We start from the raw sequence: 9,768 nt of genomic DNA on the forward strand, positions 1-9,768 counted from the left end.
AAATCTTTCTTGTTTTATTCGATAACCTGATGCATCTTGCACCAAATTATTATCTCTGCAATTCTTAGCTCTCGATATATGCCGAATATCAAATTCATCAAAAGAACGGACTATGTCCCAACATTTTCAAGGTAAATATTCAAAGTGTCGTCTAAACATTTATATTCTCTAAAACTTGTTGTACAACTAGCTAAGAATCACCAGACGCCCTCATATGTTTTACTCCCATATAACCTAAAAGTTCTAAACCAAATAAGAGGGCCTCATATTCGACTTGATTGTTAGTGCAATAAGTTTTCAATCGGCTAGAGAAGTCAAAAGAGGCATTCCTTGGTGAAACAAGCACGGTGTCAATCCCTTGTCCTTCATTACAAAAGGATCCATCAAAATACAATGTCTAGGGAGTAATAGTGATGTATGATATGTCTAGTTCCTGAGTATCACCAATCTGATGTCCTATAATAAAATCTGCTACGATCTGACCTTTTATAGATTTTAATGATTCATATGCCAAGTCATATTCTATAAGTGCATAAGCCCATTTACCAATTCTACCACTCATATTGGGTTTTGCAACATGTATTTAATCACATCGGTTTGACTAGAAACAGTATAAGGACTAGACAATAGATAACACCTAAGCTTGGTGCATGCATAAAACAAACATAAGCATAGTTCCTTGGTAGGTTGATGGTCTGTGTGTGTCTGTTAGGATTTGTGTGGAATATAGTGGCCCTGGCACGAATTTTGGTGGTTTGGTTCAGAAAATGGGGCCGGTCTTTGCAGGCCCGGACGGTCCACACTCACGTTCGGACGGTCCGGCTATGCGTAGATCGGTGGATTTACCTCAGATTTGCGCGGAAGGCAGTGGTTGTTCGGAATATGTGTTCATTGACATCTCGTAAAATGGTTGGGTTTGGTCATGACAATTTGCAGGCGATGAATCATGCATTTTTTTCCTTAGATTCAACATTGTGCGTAGGAAAATTAGCAATCGCCGATTTATCAAATGCATGCACTAGCCTTTTGTAATCATCTTGCATACCCCTATGATTTGTTGTATTCGTTCTCATTGCTCATCTATGTAAGATCTAAGAGATTAGATTTCGTTTGTTTCACTTACTTTGGGGGTAGTTGCAGCAGGTCGGAGTGAAGCTAGATCAGTCACCTGCTGCCGAACGACTTTATGATTCCTGTCCACCTTAAAGTTGGCCAAGAATTTTTCTTGTGGGTCCTTGATCAACTGCTCCTTGTGTTCCTCAAACTGATATTGATAAATCTTCAGCCGACAAAGTCTCCATAGTCGGCTCGATGATGTTGCTGGAGAGACATCGGAATTGTCCTTTGAACCTGCCATTGGAGGCCGATCTAATAGATCTCCACGCGATGTCCCCAGCGGAGTTGCCAAAAGTGTGTTGGCACCGATCTGGGTATCAATCACTGCGAGGTGTAACAGCGACGGTGAGGCACGGACGATCCATGACATGAGACCGGACGGTCCGCGACCTGGCAGGAGCGGGTTCTTCTCTGCGCTGAGCTGGACGGTCCGCGCCTGGTGGACGGACGGTCGACGCGTGTGCAGAGGAGGCGGCGTTCGCCAACAACATCTGGATCTGATCTCCCGAGAGAGACCCCGTGATGGAGGAGATATCCTATGTTTTGTATTGGGATCGGCAAGCCACCCAAGACGCCTCTAGAAGACGTAAAATCGAAGAAAAGTAAAGATTGAGGTGTAGAAGGCTACACTACTGACTTACTCTTAGGGCAAAAGTAAAGGAACGAGAGATATATTGATTTTGATTCGATTGTTGGTGCTTTAATCGGCCGTAATCCTTCAAATATATAGGGGGGTCTGAACTTATTACTAAACATCCTCCAATAACTCTATATAAGTTTAGAGGGATAAACATGCATAGAGATATGAGTTAATCTGTCTGATCTAATCTAATCGCGAACTATCTGCATATAATGACGGACCGTCCGAAATTTGACCGTGTCCAATGACATAAACGATGCTGCCCTGCAAAGTGAGGAACCCATTTCTTTGTTCACCTGTGCACGTCGCAGTGCCATATGTGGGCTGTGGCTGCAAAACGACACAAAGTGGCTAGATCGGTCGATCGTATCTTTACACCCCCTGCTACGTGCCGTGCCTCGTGGTCCTCGAAAACCTCGCGCTCACCGTCCGTTTCCGGCGCTATCCGGGCCACCAACAGCAACAGGTGCCGCCTCCCGCACCGCACTGCACCGAGCCACAGCTGTTGAACGTCGCTGGGCGTTAGGTGCCTGGCCTGGGGGCTGCCAAGGCCAAGCAGACGCTGCCAGTGTATGTACTCCCCCGCTGAATTGCCATGCATGAGCGACAAACACGGACAAAAAAGACTTTGTCATGAGGAGGTGGAGGTTGGGGCTGAATAATCACATGTTTTTTGGACGACTCCGAAATTCGTTTATGCCGGATTGGTGGGTCGGAACGATTCCTAACCGGATTGCTTCTTTAATTTATATAAACTTTGATTAGCTGGAACGATTTCGGGTACAATTCAACACAAACGAATAAGACCTAAGTAAGAGCTCAAGATGTCTATGTTTAGTGGACGGGTTTAGTAGGTACCATTAAACCAGGGGCGGATGCAAGGGGTGGGCCATGGTCCCACCTCAATTTTCTTAATCCCTTATGCCTAGGTTTAGGTATACAGCAAAATAAATAAACTTTTGTATAGTTAGTGTGGACAAATCTAATAAAAATTAGATTTTGATCTATTTTTCTATCGACGTTTCACTGCTCAGTCCACTCTTCATCTGAGCCATTTGATTCTCTTCCCTAGCGCAAGCCCACTCGTGGCTCACTCGCTTCTTCGGTCATCGACTGACCAGTAAGTCGATGACCTAACTCGCCCGCTGCAGCGCACCTTGCCTTCTCATCACCCATCAGCTCGTCGACTCGTGGCGTCATCTGTCTCTCGCTAACTCATTAGGGTCTCTCCACGCCGTCGCAACACGACAATGGCTATCGCTTGCTGACACCGTCATCTATCGCTACCTCGCCTCATGCACTCGCTCCTCCCACACGTCGTCGTCTCACCAACGCCATCTCACGACAAATTTGATGACTCTCCAGAACGACGCGCCGGTGCGGCTGCTCTGCCCTAGTGCCTCGTCCTTAGTCAGTCCACCTATTTTCTCTCTCTAGCTCTACTTTAGGTAGCTAAAAAGGTTTTTGGTATTCATATCGTTTTTGGAAACACTAGATATTATTATTTAGCATTCATGTTATTATCATTAATCTACAGTTATGGTCTAGTCTGATGATTTGTCTCATACACTGTCGGCCTGTTGACGCCTTTTCGGAGCGCCAAATACTCAAGAAGAACCGGCGGCGGTGCTTCTCTGGTCAGGCGCGGACGGTCCGCGGCCTGGGGCCGGACGGTCCGCGACCTGGCGCAGGGGCTAGGTTTTCCTGCCTGACGTCCGGACGGTCCGCGCCCTGGGGCCGGACGGTCCGCGCGTGTGCAGGGGCGGCGGAAGATCGCCGACGGCGCCTGGATCTCGCTCCCGGGAGGGACCCCGTCGGGGAGGAGAGATCCTAGGGGTTGTCTAGGCTCGGGCCGGCCGACCTAGACTCCTCTAATCGACGTAGAGTCGAGGAGAGACAGAGAATTTGGGGATCGAGAGGCTAAACTAGAACTAGACTAGAACTACTCCTAATTGTACTGGAAATAAATGCGAATAGAAGTTGTATTGATTCGATTGTTGATTATAAATCAGCCGTAGACCTCTCTTTTTATAGAGGAGGGGGGCTGGACCCTTTACACGACTGGATTCCGAGCTAATTCCGCAAATCTAGCCAACAAACATAGCACAAAACTCAGAACCCTAAACTGCTCTGCGCATGCGCGGACCGTCCGGCCCACAGGCGCGGACTGTCCGGACCGCGGACCGTCCGGCCTCAGGGCCAGACCGTCCGCCTGCTCAATTTGGGGTTCAACATATGCCCCCCTGCCTTTTGGTGGAGCTGAGCAAACCAAAAGCAACTAACTCGATGTGATTACATCGGTTCTCTTAGGCATCTTGCCACATACTAGGATGGTACTGTTTGAGGAAACGCCCATTCAAAGCCTTAGGCAAGTCCTTGCCTTGTAATGTTTGTAGTAAATAGGCGTTGCCAGACATCACCTGTTTTACTTTATAAGGACCTTCCCAGCTTGGTGACCATTTCCCGAACTTCCGGTCTTTATTCCTTAGAGGCAGAATGGTCTTCCACACCAGGTCCCCTACTTGAAATGATTTTGCTTTGACCTTCTTGTTGTAGGCTCTGGCTACCATGATCTTGTCCTTTTCTATTGCTCCCAAAGCTATCATCCTCTTGTCAGTCACCTCATCAATATTATCAATCATTGAATCATAATAATCAGTAGCAGTTAGATCATTTTGTCTGGCGAACCTGACAGCATTCAAACTTATTTCCACAGGCAACACTGCTTCCTGCCCATAGACAAGCTCAAAAGGAGATACTTTAGTAGCCCTATGTTTAGATATCCTATGAGCCCATAAAGCTTCAGACAAAATCTTATGCCAATGTTTAGGATTATCAGATATCTTCTTTTTTATCAAATTAATCAACGTCCTATTACTAGACTCGGCCTGTCCATTGGCCTGAGCATAATATGGAGATGAATTAAGCAGCTTAATTCTGTATAATTCAGCAAATTCACGTACCTCCTTTGACATGAAAGAAGTACCTTGATCTGTAGTTAAGGTCTGGGGAATGCCGAATCTATGAATAATATGCTCAGTTATAAACTCAATTACCTCCTTGTGTGTCATGTTCTTTAGAGCAACGGCTTCAGTCCATTTGGTGAAGTAGTCAGTGGCAACTAACACAAACCGATGCCCCTTTGATGATGAAGGATGAATTTCTCCAATAAAGTCTAATCCCCATCCTCTGAACGGCCAAGGCTTGATGATAGGATGTAATTCGGCTGCAGGGACTAACTGTAGGTCGCTGAATTTTTGACACACTTGGCAACCCTTGTAGTACTTGAAACAATCAGCTATCATACTAGGCCAATAAAAACCAGACCTTCGCAACAACCACTTCATCTTTGGAGCTGATTGATGAGTACCACAAATTCCTTCATGTACTTCGGCCATGGCTAATATAGCATCATCTGGGCCCAAGCACTTAAGCAGGATATCATTGACTGTTCGGCGGTAAAGTTCATCACTCATCAAAACATACTTGAAAGCTGTTCGCCGAATGTTCTTATCTGTCCTTATATTGGGATTTCGTAGATAATTAAGTATAGGTGTCCTCCAATCACTTGCATCGGCCTCATTGTCGGCCGAATTGATCAAAAGAACATTTCTGGTAACCCCGGACGGTCCGGCGTCATCATGCGGACGGTCCGCGACCTGGGAATTTGGCTTTGCACCGGTTATTAGATTTTCAGTTTTGTGAAACTTTCCTCTCTTTATCCGATAACCTGATGCATCTTGTGCCAAATCGTTAGCTCTATGATTCTCAACTCTAGAGATATGCCGAATACTGAATTCGTCAAAAGAATGAATTATGCTCCAACATTTCTTAAGGTAACTATTTAGAGTACCATCGAAACATTGATATTCTTCTAACACTTGTTGGACAATCAACTGAGAATCACCAAATACATTCACATGTTTTACTCCCATACCATTTAAAAGTTCTAAGCCGAATAGGAGGGCCTCATATTCAGCTTGATTATTAGTGCAATAAGTTTTCAATCGGCTAGAGAAGTCAAAGGAGACATTACTTGGTGAAACAAGCACAATACCAATTCCTTGCCCTTCATTGCAAACCGATCCATCAAAATATAAAGTCCAAGGAGTAATAGTGAGGTATGACATGTCTAGTTCATGAATATCATTAACCCGATGTTCTACAATGAAATCCGCTATGACTTGGCCCTTCATAGATTTCAATGGTTCATAGGCCAAGTCATATTCTACGAGTGCATAAGCCCACTTACCAATTCTACCACTCATAATTGGGTTATGCAACATGTATTTGATCACATCGGCTTGACCAGAAACAGTGCAATGACTAGACAATAAATAACATCTACATTTGGTGCATGCAAAAAACAAGCATAAGCATAACTTTTCAATAAAAGTGTACCTTGTTTCAGCATCCACCAGCCTTCGGCTTATATATGTCACCACATGCTCCTTCCCCTCGGTTTCTTGTGTCAGAACAGCCCCAATGACCTTATCCTCAGCTGCAATGTATAATCGGAATGGTACTCCTGCTCGTGGTGCTTTTAATACGGGAGCCGAAGATAAGTATTTTTTGATGAGATCAAATGCTTCTTGTTGTTCTGCCCCCAAGCGAATTCGGCATCATTCTTAAGCCGAAGAATAGGGGTGAACGCATCAATCTTCCCGGCTAGGTTAGAAATAAACCTTCGTAAATAATTCACCTTGCCGAGAAACCTCTATACCTCGACCTTACAGGTCGGAGGTCCCACATTCCGAATAGACTTGATTCGGTCAGGGTCTATTTCTATACCATGTTCATGTATGACAAATCCTAAAAACTTACCAGCCGACACTCCAAAAGCACATTTACGTGGGTTCATTTTCAAACCATACTGACGCATTTTATCAAAGGCTTTGCGCAAATCAGCTATATGAGAACTAAACTCAGCCGATTTGACTACAATATCATCAATGTAAACTTCCACAGTGTTTCCTAACAATTCATGGAAGATCAAATTCATAGCCCTCTGATAAGTAGCTCCAGCATTTTTCAGACCAAATGTCATGACAACCCACTCAAATAAACCAATGAAGCCTGGACATATAAAGGCTGTTTTAGACGCATCTTCTTCGGCCATGAAAATTTGATTATATCCGGCATTACCATCAAGGAAGCTAATAATTCTATTTCCTGATGCATTATTGATTAATGTGTCGGCTATGGGCATGGGATATTCGTCTTTAGGAGTTGCTCTATTTAAATTGCGAAAATCAATGCATACTCTAAGTTTACCTGACTCCTTCTTCTCCACCGGCACAATATTGGAGACCCATTCTGCGTATCTGCAAGGTCTGATAAAATCAGCTTCTAGCAGCCGGTGGATTTCGTCCTTGATGCGTGGGAGAAGATCTGGACGAAATGTTCTAGCTCTTTGCTTGAAAGGTCTGAAACCAGATTTAATAGGCAGCCGATGCTCTACGATCTCTCGGCTTAATCCAGACATTTCAGTATAATTCCAAGCAAAGCAATCTGAATATTCCTTCAATAGACCGATCATCTCATCTCTAGGATCGGTCTCCAGGGTCTTGTTTACAAAAGTCGGCCTTGGAGTTTTACCATCTCCTATGTCAATCTCCTCCAAAGGATCGGCCGATGTAAACCCCTGTCCTAGTTTATCAAGATCTCTGAATTCCTCTATCATGTTCCCTACAGAGGAATTAGAAGATCTTTGTGTGATGGCGGACTTTCCGGTCTCGGGGACCGGATCATCCGTAATACTATCTTTTCGCTGTGGAAGAGGTTCGGTCTTAAAGTCCGAACTCTTTTGTGAAAGACCAGACCATCCGGCCTTGGCGGCCGAACTGTCCGTGACCAAAGACTCATGAACTTTGTGTATATTCATCATTTAACTTTATTTAGGATTTAGCCGATTCTCCATCGGCTCTAGCATTACAGGAATAAAACCTTTTTTATCTATACTTATAAATTGATAATCAGAAAAGTCTACTCCTGTGAGACATGTAGCAGTCTCATAAGTCTAGAGTACAGGGGCATCGGCCACAGCGATGCAGGCCGATACATCAGCATGTACTTGTTCTATGTCATCGCCTACCCATTGTATCAGCATTTGATGTAATGTAGAAGGTATACATTGATTGGCGTGAATCCAATCTCTGCCTAGGATTAAACTGTAATTTCCTTCTACATCAGCGACGAAGAATGCAGCAGCAAGGGTCTTAGTCCCGATGGTTAATTCAACGGACGTGACTCCCCTGGCTTTGATCGAACTATCAGTTCCAACACCGCTGAGGGTCATGTTGGTCTTGACAAGTTCGTCATCTTGTTTACCTAATTTTCTATATAATGAATAAGGCATTAGATTTACAGCCGCCCCTCCATCTACCAACATCTTAGCAATCGGTATCCCATCAATGTGGCCGCGCACGAAGAGCGGCTTTAAATGATTTACCGATTCTTTTGGTTTAGTAAAGGCGGCTTCTTTAGGACCAAAATCAAACTGGGCAACAACAGGTTCATCGTCGCCGATAATAGTACAATCAGCAGAAAATGTAATAATATTTACATCCATACCTGGGCGTTCTAGAGAAGCCTCGTAGTCGACCAGATCTTCTCCCAGCAGGTCGTCCTCTTCCATTGATGTTGTCGTGTCGTTGAAGGCTTCCTGGTGAACGACGGACGGTCCGCGTGCGGGAGCCGGACGGTCCACGCCTGGTGCAGGTTGTCCAGAGACTTCCTGGTGAACGGCGGACGGTCCGCGCGCAGGGGCCGGACGGTCCGCGCCTGGTGCAGATTGACTTTCTATTTCTGTGGCCGTTTGTTTTTTCTCAACGGCCTTTGGTCTCCATTTCTTTTGCGGTGGCGGGTATAATGGATGTGTGTCATTAAATGTCTTTTCCGCCTCCTTCTCCTGGCTCTCCTTTGCTCTTAGGCGCTGTAATTTTCTCTTTTGGGATCGTGTCAATCCCGCTGGGCACCATCGAGGCATGGAGTATTTTGGATCGGCTGTCTTGATGGTAGCCGTATCCTTTTCGGTTGTGTTGGCCGATTCGCCGAAAATCATCGGCCCTTTATTATCTTCTTGTATGACAACATCTGCGGTGCCTATTTTGATGATGTCCCCTTTTGTTGTTTTTTGAGTTGCTGCAGGCATATGCCCCCCTGCCGAATTGGTCGGCCTTGAAGGCCGAGTAATCCGGCAATCCTGTTGGGTTTGTGCCTGGTGACCGGATTGAGCAGTGCTCAATCGGTCTTGTACTGGTGGCGTCAACCTGTTGAAAACAGATGTTTGGGGTGCCCCCCAGGCGGGGTACTGCGGCATCCCAAATGGATATGATGGCATGCCCCACATTTGATTTGGTACATATGGCGGAGGTAAATATGTGTACGGATATGGCATAGGTGGATATGGAGGTGGAGGTGTCCATGCAGGCATGTTAGGTCTCACTTGTATAGTATGACCTTTCATTTCTTCCGATTGGTGGGGTGGTCCAATCGGCCTGACCTGGCGCTGCTCATGCATGGGTGAGCGGGGTCGCTTTGCTGGCCGGTCACTGGGGCCGGCCCTCTTTTTTACGTATTTAGAAAATAATTGATCAAAAGTTGGGTCGGCTTTAACCAACCGACCAGTTGCTTTGAATGTATTTGTTTTCCACGTACCTATCTCTGGTCGTCGTGGTTTGAAAGTACGTGGACGTTGTGAATCCTGAGTATGGCCGGACCGTCCGCCGGAGCTCTCCGGACCGTCCGGTGGGGTCCCGGACCGTCCGCGCCTACGTGCCGGACCGTCCGGGATACGCAGCACGGGCTCCTGCACCTGTCTCCCTGTCTGCGCTTGCCCCCCAGTACTGGAGGCTGTGATGGTCACCTTTAGGGTCTCCCCTCCATCGGGAGTCTTCTCGGCCACCACTTTCCTGCAAGAAACTTTACGATCCCCATCGGCCTCTTTAGCATTGCCGATGATTATCTCTTTGCCTTTGTCTTTATCGGCTGTGTTTGGCCGAACTAGGACT

The sequence above is a fragment of the Zea mays genome, chromosome 2 (genome assembly GCF_902167145.1).
Source record: "Zea mays cultivar B73 chromosome 2, Zm-B73-REFERENCE-NAM-5.0, whole genome shotgun sequence".
In the NCBI taxonomy this organism is placed as follows: Eukaryota; Viridiplantae; Streptophyta; class Magnoliopsida; order Poales; family Poaceae; genus Zea; species Zea mays.